This window comes from Pelobates fuscus, chromosome 3, assembly GCF_036172605.1.
Source record: "Pelobates fuscus isolate aPelFus1 chromosome 3, aPelFus1.pri, whole genome shotgun sequence".
In the NCBI taxonomy this organism is placed as follows: domain Eukaryota; kingdom Metazoa; phylum Chordata; class Amphibia; order Anura; family Pelobatidae; genus Pelobates; species Pelobates fuscus.
In genome coordinates this window covers 373032247-373054361 of record NC_086319.1, presented here as the reverse complement: position 1 = coordinate 373054361, position 22115 = coordinate 373032247, and the positions used below count along the sequence as shown (strand labels likewise).

General features: G+C 42.2%; 1 protein-coding gene across 1 annotated transcript in view; it reads right to left on the bottom strand.

Annotated features, from left to right (window-relative positions):
- Window positions 1–16405, bottom strand: part of NRG4 (neuregulin 4) — a 32173-nt gene extending 15768 nt beyond the window's left edge. Inside the window, exon 1 of the mRNA XM_063445920.1 lies at window positions 16266–16405. The gene's annotated coding sequence lies outside the window, so the exon portion shown is untranslated. The remainder of the gene's footprint in view (window positions 1–16265) is intronic.
- Window positions 16406–22115: the final 5710 nt, after the last annotated feature.

The following is a 22115-nucleotide window of genomic DNA, read 5'->3' as shown; positions in this document are numbered from 1 at the left end:
TGCAGACCACCCAAGACCAGGTCAAAGACCTCACCCATCAAGTCCAGAGTCTCACAAGAACGGTGACAGTGCTGGAGTCCCGGCATAGACGGAAGAACATCCACCTCAGGGGGGTGCCAGAAGCGATTGGAGGAGATACCTTACTACCCTTCCTCCGGTGACTGCTCACCTTTATGGGCATCAGGGACAGTACTGACCAGAGAAATATAACCACGGCGTTCTGAGTCCGAAAAGCTGCAACAGCTCCCACGGAAGCCCCAAGAGACATCATCGCAGTATCGAGAGACGTCGCGGTTTGGACCACTGTAATGACCAGATCTAGAGATATTGGAAATGTGAAATTTGAGGACTGTAATGTAGAAATGTATGGAGGCCTACCATTCCCATTGCTGGTAGCAAAGAGGCAGTTGGCACCGGAAGCCACACAGTTGTGAGATGCCGCAATTTAGTTTGGGGGGGGGGGCGGGGGTGGACGGCTCACTAGTAGCTCAGCAGGGATACAGTACAGACACCCTGTCCCCATCCGGGGCTAGGAGGCCTTTCTCCAGCATCTGAATTTTCCTCACCCCCGACTACACAGATGAGCGTACAGCGTTGACTCATAAACCACTAGTTATACCCAAAGGATGTACCAACATTGTTGATGGTACCAGAGGGCCATAGTGTTAATCCATATAAAACCCAGGGAGCTATGTAAGATTATAGCTCAACTCCAAACAGGAGCATCTACATAGTTTACCTTTTGCTATGTTTATTTCACTTAGTTTCTCCCTCTAATTACTGATTATCTACACCAGGGGCTAGCCAATCCTTGAACAGCTTAATATAGCCTGTGTCACAAGTTTTAGGCCACACATGTACAGCGTTCCATAAAGCGCAGATCTGATTACCGAGACTTATGTACTGCCTCATATACATAAATCACTTTAAAAACGGCCTCCTGCAGAGTCGGCTCTCTAATTAAGTGGTTTAGGTGGCCGCCTAAGGCCTCGCGGCCAACTAATCCAACTTAGGGCAGACTGTGTCAGGTCCTCAATCAGTGACCGAGGACCTGACACCAGGAGGGGTACGAGGCCCCTCCAGGCTGCCCGGCCTGGCTGGAGAGTGCCCGTGGCCGCTGGTCTGCAGCTCCGCAGTGTGCATAGCTGCAGACCATGTGTCTCATGAGATCTGGCCAATCAGAGTGTTGTCGCGGGTTACCACGGCAATGCTCTGACTGGGTCTCATGATATACATGGTCTGCAGCCCTGCACACTGCGGAACTGCAGACTGGATATCACCACCGGACCACCAGGGAGCCCACTGGATTACCAGGGACCCCACACTGGACCACCAGGGAATGACAAAAGGTATAGTCCCCCCTCCCTCTCACCATCACCCTCCTTACTCACACCAACAACCCCCCTTCACACCATCACCCTCCTCCCTCTCACCATCAACCCCCCTCCATCTCACCAACGCTCAGTTCACTACCATTTAGGAGCTCAATCACGTTTGTTTCTGTTTATGCAGCTATAGCCATACCTCCCCTGGCTGTGACTATAACAGCCTGCATAAAAACAAAATGGTTTCATTTTTAATCAGATATAACTTACTTTAAAAGTTTTTATCTACGGATCTGTAAATTGAACTTTAATTACATACAGGTGGCTCCTGTAGGGTCTGGTAAGCTATTAATAGAGCCAAAGCTAAAACTAAATGTTAGACTAAACAGAATTTGCAATAAAGGAAGTGTAAACATTAGATGACTCTTTACAGGAAGTGTTTAGGAAGACTGAATAAGTCACATGCAGGGAATAGTGACTACGGCTGTATAAACAAAGTGATTTAATTCCTAAATGGCAGAGAATCGAGCAGTGAGACTGCAGGGACATGATCTATACACCAAAATTGCTTCATTAAACTAAAGTTATTTTGGTGACCATAGTGTACCTTTAATTTATAAAAGTGTAATTTTCTACTGAAATATGTACTTTTTTCAAAATGAAAAAAGGACACGGTCTTCACACATAAAGCTTTTCAGCAACCTAAAGTGCTTTAGGGGTCTGGATTGTATCCTTACACACTCCATGCACCATAGCTGTAGTGGTTATGGTGCCAGGATTGTCATGGTTTCCCTTTTATAAGTAGGTGAGGACTGATAACTTTTGGAAGTGTGGGGCAGATGAATGAATATTAGGCCAAAATAATTCGATTTTAAAAAAATTCTACATTAGCTGTTTTGAAACGAGCGATCTTAGTCTGTAATTTTATATTCAATTTCGCTTTCAATTCCCACCAATTCACACTTCAGTGTATAACAATGAACATGGTGATGTCTGTTAGGGCACTGGCTGCTGGTAGTATATTACATTATCAATTACAGAAAAACAGTGTTATTATCCTTATCTTGAAACTGGAAATCAGATCCCATTAAAAAAGGTAGAATTTTTCCACTGCCAGGTTTTTCAAAGCTCAGCAATTCTTCTTCTAAAAACTTGTTTAACCCCTTAAGGACACATGACATGTGTGACATGTCATGATTCCCTTTTATTCCAGAAGTTTGGTCCTTAAGGGGTTAAACTTTTGGAAGCTGTGCCAGAGTCTAAGCCACGTTTCAGGGTTAATCTAGGTCTTTGAAAAGGTTTGATGTTTAGAACAAAAAATGAGAAAGCAAATACATTTACATAGAATACCTGCATGTATTATTATTGTTGGTTTCTATCCACGCTACAATAGGTTACTAATTGGAAACTGTGATAAAATAAAAAAAACGTGTCTGTTAAAGGCCCACTCTAAGCAACGTAACACCCTGTGCTCATTGGATTGAGTAAGGTGCAAGGAAGTCCCTGAACACAACATCAGCAATCCCTTCTGCTAATGTCAAAGGAGAAGAGAGCCTAAGCTGAAGTTGCATACGTGGTTGTTGGATCAGAAGAATATTGTGACGTAAACCGTTCGCCGATAGTTATCTCTACACTGATAGTAGCCACGTACCAGCTTACTGAGCGCTTCTATTCTCATCAAATCAGATGATTGTAACCATAGCTAGGGTCTGGAGTATATATCCCACAAGCTCATGAAGAAAAGGGCTTTACTTGAGATTACATCTCATACACCAGAATGGAAGAACCCTTAATGGTATAGCCACTTCCAATCTGTCTGGGAGAAGACTGTAGCAGAGCTGTATTCCTGAGACCAAATGTCTCCACCGAAATCCTCTCGAGCTGGAACAAAGCACTGCTTAGTGAATATAGCTCATTCCCCCCCCCACCCCCCCTCCCCCATTAACTGGACGACACATAGTTCTCAGAGTACAACTGACTTTATTGAGCTAAACCCGACCTTTTAGCTCCATACAATAGGTACAATCCCCACCCAGGTGTCTCTGTGTCTGGGAGATAATGGAGTCAAGGACCAGTAAGTTAATAATCCCGGATACAGAAAGCCAAACATAAAAAAACATAAAAGTACCCCAAAACACAGTTAAAACACACAGGAACCCTACATGTAATACACCCCCGAATAGCTCTTTTGCGAGCACCCAAGTTTTCCACATAGTGCCCCGGATCCATAAGGAATTATCCAATCGCCACCGGGGTAAAGTTTTGACCAGCCACACACGTGGGGGAAGCTCAAAATAGTTCCAGAGCGAAAGTGGTCTTTACTGGTCAAATATCGGGAGCTCCAGTGGTCAAATGTAGGGAAGTTCCCCCTGACTCGCAAAGAGCGGTTGTTCCTCATAGTCCATAGTACCTTCACTCCATTTAGCATTCTCCTGGCAGGTCGGCAAGTGGGTCATCACATTGGGTCAAGATGCCTGGGAACTGCAAAGTTACATAGCCAATGTAGCCGATGTGTTGAGTTCCATAGCGGTCGTGGCTGAAGTACTGCTGAAGCCTGTTCACAAGCTCAAGCGCGCGGCAGATATGGAGCAAGTGTTCAGATGAATTCGGGAGAGTGAAGGTATAGAGCCAGGGGAACACAGTTTGTTCAGGGAAATCAAAAGGGGAATACTGGCACCCGAATGGGGATAGGACAGGGTTTGCCACAAAGACGATCTTCTGCTGTAGGTTTTGTGTACAAAGGCAGCAGCAGCATGAACTTTAACCCCTTCACGATGGCTGCTACACAGGGTATTTCTCCACCACTTATGCAGTTTGCGACAGCCAATGTCACCGTCATGATGGACAGCAAAAGTGCTATCATTTTGTGGGCTTTATGTGTCTTTGTGAGAGATCATAGAAACAGCCATGTGGAGATCTCCCCTTCCTTCACAACTCATTGCTGGGACAGCTGGCCCCAGTGCTTGCATACAATATGCCTCACAACATTCCCGCATTTAGCAGGACAATCCTAATTTCAGGGTCCTGTCCCACCATCCCGCTCTAGTTCCCAGGTGTCTCGTATCTGGGGATATCAGGTTACTAATATGCTCGCACTGTACATCGGGCAGTAAAACCAAGGCCGTCTTTTCCGCATGGGTTTGCTGGGCAGTTGCCAGGGTGCCCCACAAGCATGGGAGCCCCACAGTGTTGCCAATATACCGGGCCGACAGGGAAGATCCTTTGATCCCCCCTGCCAGCCCACGGAGAGCTGGCCCTGCTCGCTTGGTTTGGGTGGGATGGAGAGAGAACCTGGGAGGCAGTCCTTTCCGTGAGCATGCTGGTCTGAGCATTGCTGGGCGTTGCCATTGCAATGCTTCGACACAGTATTCTGCTCGCGGGAGGAGTGAAGATAGGCTGCAGCCAGAGGAGCTGCAGGCTGTAGATCATTACTCACCACCGGATCACCAGGGTTGTCAGTCAGCCGGCCAAGGAACCTGTTATGGTCGTTACTAATCCCTGTCCCAATTCTCCGATGAAGATTGTTGGGAAGTATGCTAACATATGCCGTGCTATTACTGAAACTCAGGAGGTGGCCTGTAATAGTAAAATGGGCTGCTACAAGCATAGGATCAGTGTGAGAGCCAATCACAGGTATCCTATGCCTGACAGTCAATGCTCATCAGGAACAGTGCATTCTTGGGTGAGTGGTCAGTGGGATATTTTTGGCTATTCAGCAGTGGGGCAGTCCAACATTGTCAGATTGGCTCCTCGGATATTTGAATGACCTGAGAGCCAGTAGCTACCACCTAAGGCAATGTGAATAATGTGACTGGCTCTCACAAGTATCACTCAGCCTAGGGACCAATCTACTAAAAAATGTATTGCTGGGGCGGAGCCTGACAGCCGAGGTGAACGGACGCACTACTCTTGAGCTCCGAGCTCAAACCGGAGAAATTAAGCAGAAAAACTGCCTAAACTACCCCCACTAACCACCGACCACACGCAGACACCCCTCAAGGCCGATGGGACGTAAACATAAAAAGCAGATGTCGGACAAACCAACCCCAGGACGGACAATAGGGGACATGTGGCGGCAAGCATGCGGTCCGAGCGAAGCCAATATGGCGGCGCTCCACGGAGCCTGCACAGACTTCTCGGACGACTGCTCAGAGGGAGCTGAAGAAGAATACTTCCGAGCCTCAGACCCAACACCGAGGGCAAAACCAGGCAAGGCGGGGAACGATCCTGATGCCGACCTGGTCACCACCGGGGTGCTGAAAGCCCTACTAGCGGACTTACAAACGAACATCCTCGCGGATGTCACCGCGTTAAGGGGAGAGCTGAAAGGCCTCACGGGCCGAATTGCCGTGCTGGAGGACTCCTCTGAAGACCGCCGGCGCGCTGTCGCCGCACTGCAGACCGAAGTGCAGGAACTGAACCGCAAAAACACGGTGCTTGAATGGCGCCTAGATGCCCAGGAGGATGAGAGACGGCGAAACAAACTAAAGGTCAGGGGGATCCCGGAGGGGCTGCCGGAGTCAGAATTACCGCACATGATCAAGCGCCTGCTGACCACTATACTCCCCACAGATCACACTAAACACATAGCTCCAACTGATCTATTCCGGATCCCGAAATCCGCCAGGGCCCCGGCCACGGCGACGAGGGACACTATCCTTACCTTCAAAAATAGCTCAGATAAAGCATCGATTCTCACCGCCCTCCGGGGGAAAACCCCTCTGCATTTCGAAAATGCACAGCTAACGTTCTACAATGACCTCTCCAACGGAACTCTGGCGTGGCGTAGATCGCTCAGACCCCTCACGACTACACTCCAGCAGCTCAAAATATCATACCGTTGGCGACCGGCTCATACACTCTTTGTAAGGCAGGGAGAAACAACTCACCAGATCCACAGCCCACAGGATGCAGAGGATCTACTACAGGCCTTAGGCCTACCAAGGTACCCTCCCTCCCAAACGGATCACAGAACCCACACCACCCCGGCTCACAGCTGGGATCCAGCCACTTGCGCCCCCTTTGTACCACGAAACACCACACCAGTCACGTACGCCTCAGTCACTACCTAACAAAGGCCGAGATGCCCACGCTCCAATCCTGACAACAGCATCGATAGAATAAGGACTGCACACACACTCGCGGGGCTTGGCAACGGTACTGCACTAACGATGGCCTCCCGCAGTACCATATATGTGCCCAACCACCTAGCCGACTAATATTTACAACGCCAAGGGCTGACAACTTTGCTTTATTGAACCACAGCTCGCCGCAGTTTTACCCTCTTCAATCCGGGACGGTATATGTTTTACTCTCTAGTCTCCTATTACAGCCTAAGTAACGGGCTGCACTATACCAGTGGGAACCGCACGGGGGCTCTTCTGGAGGCGGGGGACTACTGAAGTGGCCTGTTCCGGACTGAGGACTCCCCCAACACGGGACAGCACCCACCCTATGACAGGAATGGGCTACATGCCGGGAGGCCCTACACCTACTTCTTTGGTATCCTCTCAAACCAACCGCAGACTCTCCTTATCACAACTTATTGCACTCTTGTTTAGCCAAGTCCGAGCCTGAATCACGCGACGCTACCATGGAAGTACATACTCTACCAGTGTAGACGCCTACATTCTTAGCATGTTATTCTAAATATGCTTATTTACATATGTTTTCACTGATTCTCACCTTTTCTTTGCCTACTCGAAGCTCAGTTGCCAAGAGGAGAGCCTGTTGCGCAGTTATAACTGTTAGTCACTCGACTGTTTTATTAAGCAGGTTTATATTCAGCCGATAATCTCACACTTGCTGCTTTCACTCAGATTGTAAAATCTTCACGATAGCCAGGAATCAGCAGTTTGGTTCTCATCATAGAGTCCTATCACAAAAGGCTAGTTTGTGTTTCTCGTATAATTTTTGTATCTTTTACAGTGTATATACTACTTAGACACCCAGAGATCTAACCAATGCTTTGTCATAGCTTACTTTGTTCTACACCAAATGTCACTGTGTAAGTGTAATTGAATATGCTTCTCTGCACACCTCATATACAGCATATAACTGACAGATGGCCATATGGGATTGTGCTGACTATTGTTATACATGCAACCCCTGTAACTCCTAATGGGCAGGTCTCCTAACTACCCAAACTACCAATAGATGCCCTCTTGGCAAGGTCATGTTGCTGGCTTAGTTTTTGTTCTTCTTCTAACTTCCAGCCCTTAACAATTCAAACAAGACTTGCAGCCAGACCAGGTCTGCAATTAGTTTCAATGGACACCATGCTTTAAATCTCGCTGCAATGCCTGTATAAGCCAGTCAAAATACGTTAGCATGTTCCCTGCTGCTCGTAATCAGCTGAAACCAGACCTTGCGATTACTCCATGTCTTACAAGGTTAGCGTCAGCCTATACTACTTTTAAGCGCGCTTATAACCTTGACACTCTCTGACACTACCTGTGTTAATCTGTTAATTATATATAACAATGTGATGTTCCTTTATATGCCACAGTAAAATAACCTGTGAAAAGCCAGGGAAAAAAGAAGGGAAAAATGACCAGCACGCTTCCAGTGCGTTTTGATAACCTAGATACCCCATCTCCAGCTACCTTTAGTACTGGGTCGCACCCTGATTTATAGGATTTATATGCTATGCTTCTCCAGTTATACTTTAATTTTAAAAATGTGCAATGACCTAGCCTGCCATACTAATGCCCCATGTTGCATGACACTGTACTGCTTGGTGATGCTGTTGTGGCACTGTAAGATCAGACGTAACTCCTTGCACGCAAGATTAACAAGCATGCTTTCTGTTGAGCATAGGTATGTCCCCGCAGCTGAGGCGCGGTAGGCGTCCAGGCCGTAATTGTTTGGAAATGCATCTGTCTGTAACGTAATCTGTCATAGCCTATGTATCGCTAAGCACCATACTTTTATAATGCCTAACACACACCATAAGCGTTTGAACTACCTAAACCTATTCCTATGTACGCGTTTAACTTATAGTTTAACCAAAAAGTGCACAAATGGGTTAACATAACCAACATATCTTGCTTAGTAACATGTTGTTATTTCTTTTGTTCTACCGCGTATAAACGTTATAATTTTTTCTATTCGTGTACCCACTAATGCTGATACTTGCTTGCCGTATAACACTAGATAGTCTTACCACGTTTGAATATGTTTAAAAATTTGTTTAAAAAAAAATGTGCTCTCACCTCAATGCCACGTATGTATGAATCTGTGATATTGCTGTGATTATGTCTGCTGTTGTGGCAGCGTACATCCTTTTGTCAAACCATGCACGACAAAAATAAAGAATTTAAAAAAATAAATAAAAATTTATTGCTAGTGTTTCCTAGGGTTAGGATGAGTTTGAGTAAGGATTAGAATTAGTTTGGGTGAGTTTGAGTTAGGATTAGAATTAGTTAGAGTTAGGGTGAGTTTGAGCTAGCATTAGGATTAGTTAGGGTTATGGTGAGTTTGAGCTAGCATTAGGATTAGTTAGGGTTAGGGTAAGTTTTAGTTAGGACTAGAATTAGATAGCGTTAGGGTGAGTTTGAGTTAGGATTAGAATTAGTTAGTGTGAGGGTGAGTTTGAGTTAGTGTTATGATTATTTAGGGTTAGGGTGAGTTAGGGTTAGAATTAGTTAATGTTTGGGTGAGTTTGAGCTAGCATTAGGATTAGTTAGAGTTAGAGCGAATTTGAGTTAGGATTAGAATTAGTTTGGGTGAGTTTGAGTTAGGATTAGAATTAGTTAGAGTTAGGGTGAGTTTGAGCTAGCATTAGGATTAGTTAGAGTTAGAGTGAGTTTGGGCTAGGATTAGAATTAGGGTGAGTTTGAGCTAGCATTAGGATTAGTTAGGGTTAGAGTGAGTTTGAGTTAGGATTAGAATTAGGGTGAGTTAGGGTGAATTTGAGCTAGCATTAGGATTAGTTAGGGTTAGAGTGAGTTTGAGTTAGGATTAGAATTAGGGTGAGTTAGGGTGAATTTGAGCTAGCATTAGGATTAGTTAGGGTCAGAGTGAGTTTGAGTTAGGATCAGAATTAGTTAGTGTTAGAGGGAGTTTAAGTTAGGATTCTAATTAGGGTGAGTTTGAGTTAGGATAGGAATTAGTTAGGGTTACTTGGGTTCAGGGTTAAGGTTAACTAGGGTTAGGGTTTGTTAAGGTTTAGTTGGGTTAGTGTTAGTTAGATAAATATATTATAATATTGTATATTTTTATAATGTTGGTTCACTTTACAGAGAAACTGTCTCGTCTATGGAATTTAAACCAGTGACTAAACCCACCTATCACTTGTGTTAACATTATTTTTATTTAATGCTCGCTTTCTTTTAAATTTATATTAACAATTTAGCAAATGACATCATTAACCAGTTCAAACAATGCAAAGCCTAATTCATTTCTCATTTTCTCTGGGGTTTCTCTATATGCTCACTGCCAGGTGGAAAAGACAGAGTTTATAATAATGATCGACAGAGAGCCAAAATGTAGGCACCCAGTTGCAGGACAAATATACATTAAATGTGCCAGTACAACTTGAATGCATTTGATAGGTTTTGACCTCATTAATATCATGCGCTTTCTTTATGCTTAAATCTTTATAGCTTTTGCATAAAATAAATAAATGTTTTGCAGAATTATGCCCCATAGGCCTGCCTCTTTAGCCACACCCCCTCACACCAGAAAAATACTTCCTTATCAAAGGAATGCACACAACTCAGCCACTGACAGTATGGAATGGTCTGAACAACAGGACAACCTGCATTAGAAGGAGAGGACACCCAGGGAGGACACCCAGGGTATCACTACCTGTTTTTAGTTCCTCTGACTGTCTGCAACCAGTGTGTGAATTTAAAAAAACAGCTCCCTCAGTGCTGTTGGGGCTGTATGCATGCATTTGATAAGCAAGTATTTTTTGCAATGAGGGTGTTTGGCTAAAGAGGCAGATTATGGTGTAGTGTTCTGCAAAATATTTTTTTTTTTGTGTGTGCAAAAATTAAAAAGATTTAAATGTGTGCATAAATTACAGCATACGAACGAGGCCAATCAATCAAATGCATAAAAGAAGTATTGGTGCCCGGAGTGTCCCTTAAAGGTAACTGCTTTCTGCCAAAACATATAGGCAATTTTCGTGCTATCAATATGTCCAATTTAAAAAAACAAACAAAAAAAAAACCAACAAAACAAAAAAACAGCGTTTGAATGCTGCAAAATCACAGTTTACAATTAGACACTTTGAATTATTCTACTGGTTTCTATCATGCCCTTTTTCTAATTCTATCAAATGAATTCAGACCTTGGCGTGGTGTTTATAATTAGTCTAAATTCCTACTTAATCACTCGTTGTTGTCATCGTCTGCTATTCATTGACATATGTAATCGCACACAGGATGGCAAGTTTAGGAAGAAAGCAGTAGATGTGATGGTGGTAAACGAAGCATGAATCCTTAGTAGGAAAGGTTTGATAATACTTTTTGGCCAATTCAAACAGTAAATATCATGCTAGTGAGATATTAACAGCAACAAAGGGGTGATCATGCACAAAGGTAGCAATGACAAAGCACTTAGTGGCTCTCACATGATTTTTTTGTTATTTTTAATATATAACTGTATAATACTGTGTTTGCTACAGTCTAGTTTGCCATACATATACTCTGTTAACTGGCATACGCTCGTTATCACTCTGGAATGTGGCACACTCATTATAGAATGCTGGGTCTGCAGGAACATTATCGTATTATTATTATTATTGCATTTACCTTGAGCCGTGCCATATCTTGGGCAATATCAGCAGCGTTTTAACCCATTGCATGTTGTAGAAAGTAAATAAAAGATTACAATTTCTACAGCAAGCAGGGATTCGGGAATGCAATATAATGTACATACAACATCCCTGCTGCAGATCCAAGTACTAGTATTATTTAGATAGTGCAAACATATACCGCAGCTCTGTACAATGGGGAACTGACATAAACAAGCAACTGTGGGGTTGCAAGAACCACATGCTAGAACCTGAGGCTATAGAGTTCTGCTCAAATAAGATGACAATCTAAAGAATGTGAACAATAATTAAACACAAAGTAAAATGCACCCGAAAGATTGGTTGCCAGGACGGGTAAAAATATACGGTATACATAAATTATATGATGTATGAAATTTGTAGAGAAGAGGGTGGTACGAGCTTAGCAAAGACCATGGGGGGGACGACAGTGGTGCTTTGCCATACAATGAGCAATTTAAATGACAGTTGTTCTTAATATATCTAAAATGGTGCTTTTTTTTTTTTTTTTAAAGGATTTCTTAAGGCAGTGTAGACTAGGGGAGAGTCTATCAGGACAAAGAAAGGTGTTCTAAAAGAACAGAGAAAGTCTTGAAGGCAATAGCCGGAATGGAAACAAACGATTTGTGAGTTGATGTATTTTGGAATTAGTGGGATTTTAAAGGAACCGTCCAAGCACCATAATCACTACCACGCACTGTAGTGGTTACGATGCCAGGAGTGCACTGGCACATCCCAATGTTGAATGGCTTAAAGTGGCACTGTCACCATCTGAGGATGGATGGTAGGATGGTAGGTAAAGGTGATATTTACTAACCTAAAACTGTACCTCGCGGGCGCAGCCATCTTCCTCTGACCAGTCCTCTTCAGCATCATGAGTGTACAGCATTAAGGTCTATGGAGGATCCCGCGAGACCGTGGGTCCTCCATAGACAGAGCCAATACCCTGCACCCGTGACTGGTGATGGCTGAAGCTTCACCCAGTGTCTGAGAAAGTCAGGTGGAGAAAATATACAAAGACAAAGTAGTCACTACTTTTTCTCAGTATATCTCTTGATTGGGTCTGAATTTCACTGAAATTCCAACACAGTCAAAATGAGTATTTCACAAAGATTCTATCTTTATGAATTTCTAATTTTCGGGGGTAGGGGTGACAGCGCTGCTTTAACTTCTTACATGGGGTCCAGCAGACACCAAAGATTACAATGTGTATTGTAGCCCTGCCTCCTTTAACTCCCAGAGGAACAGAATTGTTCGTTTTAATCCATTGACAATGTAAATGATGCAGATTGTAAATTAGGGATGTGTAAGGAACCATTGAATTGCTGTGACTATCAAAAAGTAACATATTGCATACCATCAATTAACACTGCTACACTGTGCCAAACTCAGCATTATGCCTGTATGATGCAATGCTATGTAAACCAAAGCTTTATGTAAAGCGAGGACATGCAGGCTATTGAGAATAGTATGTGTAATCTGAGAACACATTGTGTAATTATGTCTGTCGCTATATCAGTGTGCTTTTTATTTTTTTTAATTCTTTATTTTTTTTCTGTGCAAGAGACTTACAAGCATGCTTTAAGTGTCACAACAGCACGCAGAGGCTTATCAACAAAGACAATATCTTGGCACCTAGAAACTGCATTTTTGTATGGTGTGGTGTGCTTTTTCACACCACACATGAGATTATATTCATTCATACTGTTCTTTATTATTTCCAGCACACTGATTGAATCATTATTTGCAGTGTCCTAAAATCACATTTATCACATTTAACAGCATCCTTGCATAGGATTTATCCTATTATTTTAAATAAGGATTTTTTTATAATTATTTTTATTTACGTTTAAAGGAACACTACAAGGACAGAAACACAAACATGCATTCCTAATTCTATAGTGTTAAAAACGATTTAGCCCCCCTTAAATATAGTAATAACTCCGCCCACGCTCTGCCGTCTTGGGTAACATCAGAATTGATGATCTCAGCCAAGGGATGGAGCCACATGCCGTCCTGCCCAATCAGCATCTCCTCATAGAGATGCATTGAATTAATGCATCTTTATGGGGAATGTTCAGCGTCTCCATGCTCCATGTTGTGCAGCACTGACCCAGGAAGCACCTCTAGTAGCTGTCTGGGTGATGGCCACTAGAGGTGTCCCTAGGCAGCCTCTGAAAAAGGCAGTGTTTATATGAAAATGCCTGCATTAAACTGTAGTTGTTCTGGTGACTATAGTGTCCCTTTAACTTCCCTTTACAGATGGCAGGAGTTAGTGCATTTTAGAATCTCATTCAAATAATGTTTTGTTTCATGGAAAAAGCATTAAACAATTCAGTGGAACGATTAGTTTAATTTCCCTTTATTGTCTCTGTTCTGCTGACTCACCCACTCTTTTGGTGAGTGATATGTTTTAATGTTGAATACTTGTTTCCATGAGCTGTTGTTTATTTATTTATTGATTTATTTATTATGTGCGTGATAATGAATTGAATGTAGATCCAGTGCACTCACTCATGTACTAAACGCCAACTTCAAAGCTCATGAAATGTAATTTTAAAAAAAAAAAATATTTTTAAAACACCTGACTTGCACAAAAATAATAGGGGTTTAGTTACAGTATATGTTCATATATTAGATAAGCCTGCCTCAATGCCAATGCACCCCATTGTTGGCAGATCCTATTCTAGCAACCTATATATATTTTGGAGTATCCTTGGCTGGAGACCAGTCCCTTTTTTCCCTGTAACACATATCCAACATTGGAAGTTAGCGAATTTTGTGCCCATTCACAAGAAAGGTAGTAGGGAAGAATCGGGCAACTATAGGCCAGTAAGCCTTACTTCAGTAGTGGGGAAAGTGATGGAAACCATGTTAAGGGATAGGATTGTTGAACATCTAAAAACACATGGATTTCAAGATCAGAGACAACATGGGTTTACTTTGGGGAGATTATGCCAAACTAATCTTATTGATTTTTTTGATTGGGTAACTAAAATTATAGATCAGGGTGGTGCAGTAGACATTGCTTACCTAGATTTCAGTAAGGCTTTTGACACTGTTGCACATAGAAGGCTTATCAATAAACTGCAATCTTTAAGTTTGGATTCCAATATTGTTGAATGGGTTAGGCAGGGGCTAAATGGCAGGCAACAGAGGGTTGTTGTCAACGGAGTACATTCGAAGCAAGGTCTAGTTAAGTGGGGTACCTCAGGCATCTGTACTTGGACCCATTCTCTTTAATGTTTTTTATTAGTGATATTGTAGAAGATCTTGATGGTAAGGTATATCTTTTTGCTGATGATACTAAGATATGTAACAGGGTTGATGTTCCAGGAGGGATAAGCCATATGGCAAATGATTTAGGTAAACTAGAAAAATGGTCAGAGTTGTGGCAACTGACATTTAATGTGGATAAGTGCAAGATAATGCACCTTGGACGTTAAAACCCAAGGGCAGAGTAGAAGATTTTTTATACCCTACTAACCTCAACATCTGAGGAAAGGGATTTAGGGGTGATTATTTTAGATGACTGAAAGGTAGGAAGACAATGTAATAGAGCAGCTGGAAATGCTAGCAGAATACTTGGTTGTATAGGGAGAGTTATTAGCAGTAGAAAGAGGGAAGTGCTCATTCCATTGTACAGAACACTGGTGAGACCTTACTTGGAGTATTGAACACAGTACTGGAGACCGTATCTCCAAAAGGATATTGATACTTTGGAGAGAGTTCATAGAAGAATCCTGAACTGGTTCATGGATTGCAGGATAAAACTTACAAACTTAACCCATTCAACAATATTGGAATCCAAAACTTACAAGGAAAATTTAAAGGATCTTAACATGTATAGCTTGGAGGAAAGACGAGACAGGGGGGATATGATAGAAACATTTAAATACATAAAGGGAATCAACACAGTAAAGGAGGAGACTATATTTAAAAGAAGAAAAACTACCACAACAAGAGGACATAGTCTTAAATTAGAGGGGCAAATGTTAAAAAATATCAGTAAGTATTACTTTGCTGAGAGGGTAGTGGATGCATGGAATAGCCTTCCAGCTGAAGTGGTAGAGGTTAACACAGTAAAGGAGTTTAAGCATGCGTGGGATAGGCATAAGGCTATCCTAACTATAAGATAAGGCCAGAGACAAATGAAAGTAATTAGAAAATTGGGCAGACTAGATGGGCCGAATGGTTCTTATCTGTCGTCACATTCTATGTTTCTATGTATTAGTCCCTGGCCTTATCAGGAACTGTCTCTAGGGCAACACAGCGCCATCAAAGCACATTATCACATTATTGGATGTATGAGCATTGTGAGGCAAGAGCATGGTCCTGAAGGCTGGTGGCCGATCAGTGGGCAGGTCTGCCTGTTTCAGGGTGTCACTAGTTGCCTTCTGCACCGTCCCGATTCCCCATTACTGATTGTTTGGAGGTATGTATCAGCTTTGCATAAAACTACATTTTATAAAAACAGATACATAATGTGTATGTGTGTATATATAGATGGCATATGAAGTTGGCTGCACTCCGGTCTTTAAAATTTCAAATATTTATTGAATCAAAAAAATTAAAATGATCAACGTTTCAGTCCCTCCTGGGACTTTCCTCAGGATCAAAACATAGAGTATATATATACTGGTGCCCCGCACTCACTGCCCTGGCTCACTGCTCCAGGCAATTATATAATAATCCTTGACAGAGCGCACTCTCAGGTGTTTCTCTGTGATTTTAATCCCTTTATTAAAGTAAGTAATGTAACACAAATTGTCGAATGTGTCAGTCCTTAAAGGTTCAATACCCAAGCTTAAATAAGTGATTGGTGAGACACTTAAAGGGCGAGTCGATCAAAAGTGATAAATGATGTTACGAACCTCAGGTACTATCACCACACACATTAACCCCAAAGGTTCCAGTGTTTGTTAGGCGTTTACTATAAACACATGTGTAATAGAATGTGGTGATAACAAACAAACTATAAGTACAGCTATATACACAAAGATACAAAGCACCTAAGCAATACGCCACAGAGATATACAATCTATATTTTTATATATATAAACAATTGCTATATAAACCCATTGTTCCAATTGTTATATAATATGATATGGAGTTACTGTCAGACACCTGCAGCTTACTAACAATGTGTTACTACTTACGTTATGCTGTCATGCACGGGAAACTTTGTATCTGCTGTTCAATGTCACTGAGCTGTGTATTACAGTGGGACAGCATTTATTCTCAGTATGGGTTTGGAACTTCCTGAATTCCACATGCGTGCTCCTCCCCTATTGGCAGAGTCTAGCTACCCCTTCGTACCTTCCTTACCGTCCTATTATCTATCTCACCTGTCTTTATATCACACCGGCCTCTGTCTATCCCTAGGACCCTGTATGTATGACTATAACATGTCATTATTTTTATTTTGAATTTCCAGAACCTCTTTAGACCTGTCTCTTCCTTTTTTCTACGAGATCTAATTATGAAAGACTGGATATTTCTGGCATCATTTCATCCTGTGGATTGCATCATGTTGCATGTGATAGTTTAATAAGATGTGCGTGATTTAATAAGCAGCAGGTCTGTAGTTATTGGACGCCTTAAGCGTTGGGAACAGGTAAGTTACACATAGCAGTTTTTAAAAGCAGGTGGATTTTATATGTGAACAATAAATGACATTAATCTTTCGCTAAATAAGCAACGGTAAGAAAAACTGACATGGATAAAACGCCTGTTAAATTGCAAGTCTATATGCCAAGACTCACCATTTAGGGATACCGCCGATCTCATGAAATTGACGTACAGATGGGAACGCTGGATTTGCATTGTTAATGAATGATGCTTTTATGAGCACCAATAAAGGAGCATCCGTTCAACTGTCTTGACAGACAATAACCTCTGCAACACACCCAATGCATTGTTTAATCCCTAAAATACAAATAAAAGTGCAAATGTCAAAAGGAATGAAGCGAACGACTCCCTCCTAAGTCTGATTTATGGTAGTGACTCTGTCCTGAGTCTTTTTTTTATAAAGGTTATAAAGATTTCAGTCTTCACACAGTCTTCTATCCAGTATAACGCAGGCATCTTATAGAAATTGGGCGAGATGGCATGTAAGAAACCTTGTAGTTTACTGAGCTTTAATGTAACTAGTTTTTATAAATCTACAGAGTGTGGTGATGGGCTTATATTTGAACATTGAAAGCATTATAATTATAATCAACAAAAAAGTAGTTATTGATATGCTGATTTGAGCCTCTGCAGTAATTATCTCCTGTTTAAAATGAGATCTAAAGGGGTTTAGGGGTAAAGGGGTTTAGTCATTTCTTCTCAAATTCCCAATTGACACTCTAACTCCACCACCTACACATTTAAAAAAGGAGGTTAACAGGTCTTTAGCAATAGGGGTACTTAGGGGTAAAGGGTGTTTCAGGTTTTGGGGGCTAGATGTCTTCAAAATGCTTTGGATTGTAAAGGTGTTACTGTTACATATGAATTATTCCTTAGTATGAATGTGTTTATAGTACTAAGATTGTATGATTCTTTTCTACAGATTATAACTCTTCATACAAATTTATTGCTATCATGATGAGTTGTGTTGTGGTACGGTCCTGAGTGTTCCGAAGCTGTGTTCTTCGAGCTATGCAATCAGGGGAGATCAAGCAATGAAGACGGGAGGGGGCAAATGTGTCCCAGATCACTAGTGGACGGGCTCACACCATTTCTCTAAAGATTATAGTAGTTCCCATCTGTCAAATTCATATAACCTATGCTCTGCATGAGTAGAATCATTCATACAGAAATCCTAGTGTTTTGTGTGCGAAAAAGGCAACTCATTTGTTTTTTCTCCCCAGGCCAAATGTTGTCAGCCCTTCTTGTATATAACAATGAGCTATCTTTTATTATATTTACAATGCATTAAACTTAGCATTCAACTGCTTTGTACATCAAGCACACTGATTATAAACAGTTCAATTTGATATTATGTAAAGTTTATGTCATTTATACCTTTAGATTGTAAGCTCACGGGCAGGGCCATGTACCTGTTGTATCGGTCTGTTCTTATTGCATTGTCTTTTTCCCAAATGTACAGCGCTGCAGAATATGTTGGTGCTTTATAAATACCAGTAATAAATAAATAAGCAACCGGAGAGTTACATCTGATGACATGGTGAACAACAGGATAAATGAGCTTCCAGATAGAGCCTTTTCCCCCATACATTAGACTAGTCTGAATGCTGGGGTAGAACGACCTTTATTGAATCACAGCACATGTGTGTGTAATCACAACAGGGGGTTGTCAACAAAACAATTCAAGTCACTCCCCGACTTCTTGGTGTCTGGGACATAGTTAGGTTAAGACACCATAACTGAATTATCTGCCTGACACCAAGATGCGTTGCATAATAATAGTTCTACAGTAACATAATAACCTTCCCTCTGTTTACATTTTATTTAATAACTCGACAATAACAAAATGTACTCCTCGTTCGAAAGCCTGTGACCGGCGCCTATACTGTCTAATAAGCGCGGTGATCGGAGAATCCTTGCCCAAATTATAGCATGTTAAAGTTTTACTGGGCTGCGACTATTCTCTGATCTGCCTTAGAGTTCCAGACGTGCGACTGCTTTTCCCGGTCTTACAAAATGGGGTTCAAGGGGCTCCAGGGAGGCCAGTACATCGATAAACTATGTTATGTGTCCCTGGAAAGCTCTATTCTGAGTGCCCATGATGGCCAAATAGCGCCCTGACTGGAGAATCCGTACCCGAGTTATTGAATGTTAAAGTTTGACTGGGCTGCATCTATTCTTCAATCTGGCTCAGAGCTCCAGGCCATTTGTTCATAAGTTTCAGTTACCTATTCTCGCTTCCAGTGGGTTCGGGGCTGGGAGCTCCCTCAAGTCCAAGGTATCTTTCGTTGCCTCTCTTCCTCCCTGATCTACCCTACAAAAAGCACTCTAAAAGACGCCTTTTTATCTAAAATCTATCTAATATTTTACAGGACCGCAGCATTTTCACGATCCAACCAAAAGTTCCACAGAGATTGTGAGTTGCTCCTGGTCAGGTGTGCCATGCCTCTGTAGTCTACCAGCCGGCTTGTGGTGACTCCTGGGCCTCCGGGAAAGGGACACTGAGCTGGAAGGCACGGAATGGAGGGGTAACTGTAGTAATTATAGTCTTTTCAGGGAAGAGATGACTGGGAGTCCTGCGCCAGTTGTTAGAATAGCGATGTAAGTAAAATAACCTAGTTCAGCAGAAAAATTGGTCTCTGGGACCAGGCCAGGAGGCTAGTCTTCATGCCTCGCCAAGAGTCTGTGGCAAGGGAGTTTACGTCACACTATTGGTACCTGGTTTTCAAACTATTCCACTGGTGTCCTACCAAATACAGCAAAGCATGCAAGGAAAATGATACATAACATTTAGCAACTCCTATTGATTTCAATGGGAAACATTAAAATTGTTCAGCAGCACCGGTTAACAATGTTTTTTTTAATGAACAATTTTACATGACTTTAACATTTTTCAAGGTGCTTTCATTCAGATATACCACTAAAAAAATATCTAGTGCTATTGGTCATTTAGACTCCTATTAAGATATTCTTAAACCAATAGGAATAGGAATACTGATTGCCAAGTGGAAAAATATATGTAACCGTAATCTAATTTTGGACAGCCATTCATGTTATCATCCAAACTGGTGCTTATTCAAAACCTTGTAAAGACTATGGGCAAAACTGGGAAAGTGGAAGTGATGCAAACTAAAACAAGAGATCTTTGTTGGTCCTCAAATCAAGTAGCTGCTGAATAATGATAATAATGATGTCTTTGCAGAAAAACTGAATTTAGAAAACTGCAAAGAAATCATTCACGTATGTGGTCCAGGGTTTTCTCGGGAATCACAAAGAGGAAAGCTACCATCAACTCATTCAAGATGTATTCCAAACCTATGCAAATCTTAGCTGCCTTTAAATACCTACTTTCTGCACTGCATCTTGACTTACATGAATCAGTGACTAAATTAAAACCACTTGCCTAATATCATGTAGGTCCCTCTCGTGCTGCCAAAACAGCTCTGATACGTTGAGGCATGGTGGGGCCTCACAATTGGATTGAGATCGGAGAAATTTGGAGGCCAACGAGATATCTTGATTTCTTTGTCGTGTTTATCAAACCATTCCTCGGGGCAGCAGGCATAAGCACTGTTGGTGGTGAAATCAAAGATCTCCCTCACCAGCTAGCCTATTCTTCTGCTGGGAGGTCTTGGATAGAGGCTCTGCTTGATCTTCATCGTCAGCCAGGTTGCCTGATACCTCTATTGTATCAAAGCAATGCTCTGATACATTCCCCCAGAACCGGAAGGACAAATTCTCCAATTTGTTTTTGTTTTTTTTAAATTAAAAATATATATTTTTTAATTTCTGTAATACAGCACATGTAATACAGCACATGTTATGGGCATATGCAAATATTATTATTGTTTTTTTAATTAAACGTATTTCTTAAAGTGTGTACTTTGTCTTCAAGAGATTTTGCAAACTGAGAAGTTGTTAGAACTGGAACATATTGTTTTTCATACAATGTTTTTTTTAGTAAATGACCTCTTACCGATATTCAGTGAACATGGTGTTCAGACTTTAGGACGCCATCTTGCCTTAGGATGGTGGAATTCCCCAAGTCAGGGAATTTCCCATGTCATGTATATACTTTAAGTTTTAGTCTAAACAAAGATAAGATGTCTAGGTCATGACAATAGACTGAGTAAGATGTTTCCTTGTAAAATGACCAAGTCAAGGCTATGTCATTTGTCAGGAGGGTGTCTGTCTCTTCCCGTGACGCGTCCGAGCCCCCTCTTATGCTCATTCCCGGCTCTCTCAGTTGGGTGCACTCTATTTGTGTCATGTCTTAAGCGATATACAATATCTAGGGCGTCCATAATTCTGTGTGTTTATCTTCCTTACCTATTGTTCCTGCTATTTTGGCTTCCGCCCTTCTTATGTCTTCTACTTTATTCTTCCACTGTTCTATTGTGGGTATATGTTCTTTCCTCCAGTGCAATGGGATTAGGGATTTAGCCGCATTTAGCAGGTGTCTCAGGATTAACTTTTTGTAAGAGGGTATGGGTCGTTCTGTGTGGTGTATGAGGGCGGCCCCCATTGTCAGCTCTGTAGGGTCTCCTAGGATGTGCCCAATTTCCTGTTCAATGTTCCCCCAGTACGGTTTTATTTTATCACAGTCCCACCAGATGTGCTTCAAGGTTCCGGGGCCGTTTCCGCATCTCCAGCAGATGTTCGGGATGGTTGGTGTGTAGTGGTTAATCAGGGAGGGTGTGCGATACCAGTGCGTGAGAAGCTTGTAATTTACTTCCTTATAGTGGGAGCTAGTGGAGCTTTTGTGTTGCAGTATTAAGATCTTTTCCCACTGGGTATCTGAAAAGGATTCTTCCATCCATTCCTCCCATTGCCTTTTGTATAAGGTGTTTTCTGTTCGGTGTCCTGTCAGTATGCTTTGATATATCATGGAGACCCTCCCTTCTGTCTCTGGTATCTGTGTGCATAGGTTCTCGAACCATGTGAGGTCCCTATGTATTTTGGCTCTATGTGGTAGATTGTGGTAGTAGTGAGTCAGTTGGGCGTAATGGAATTGGTGCATCAGCGTGTGTGGCCTCTCTTCCGATATTTCACGCAGCGGTTTCACTCCTGTGTTGCTTAGAGTTGCATATATGGGTATGTATCCGTCTTGGTTATCCATCGGCCAAGCCGTCGGTGGGAGGCTGTCGCCTAGGTTAGGGTTGTATGTGATAAGTATCAGTGGGCTGGCTTTGGGTGAGATCTGCTGTCCTTTCCTCAACGTATTCCAGTGTCTCAGGGTGTGCGTGAGAGGGAATTCCTCCCCCAAAAATATCTGTGCGTCTGCTTCTCTATGCCAAATCAGTGTGTGCAGTCTTTTATCAGTGGAGTCCCTCCAGAGTGTTACCCATCTTTTGTAAGGCGTGTCCGTGTGGAGTTCC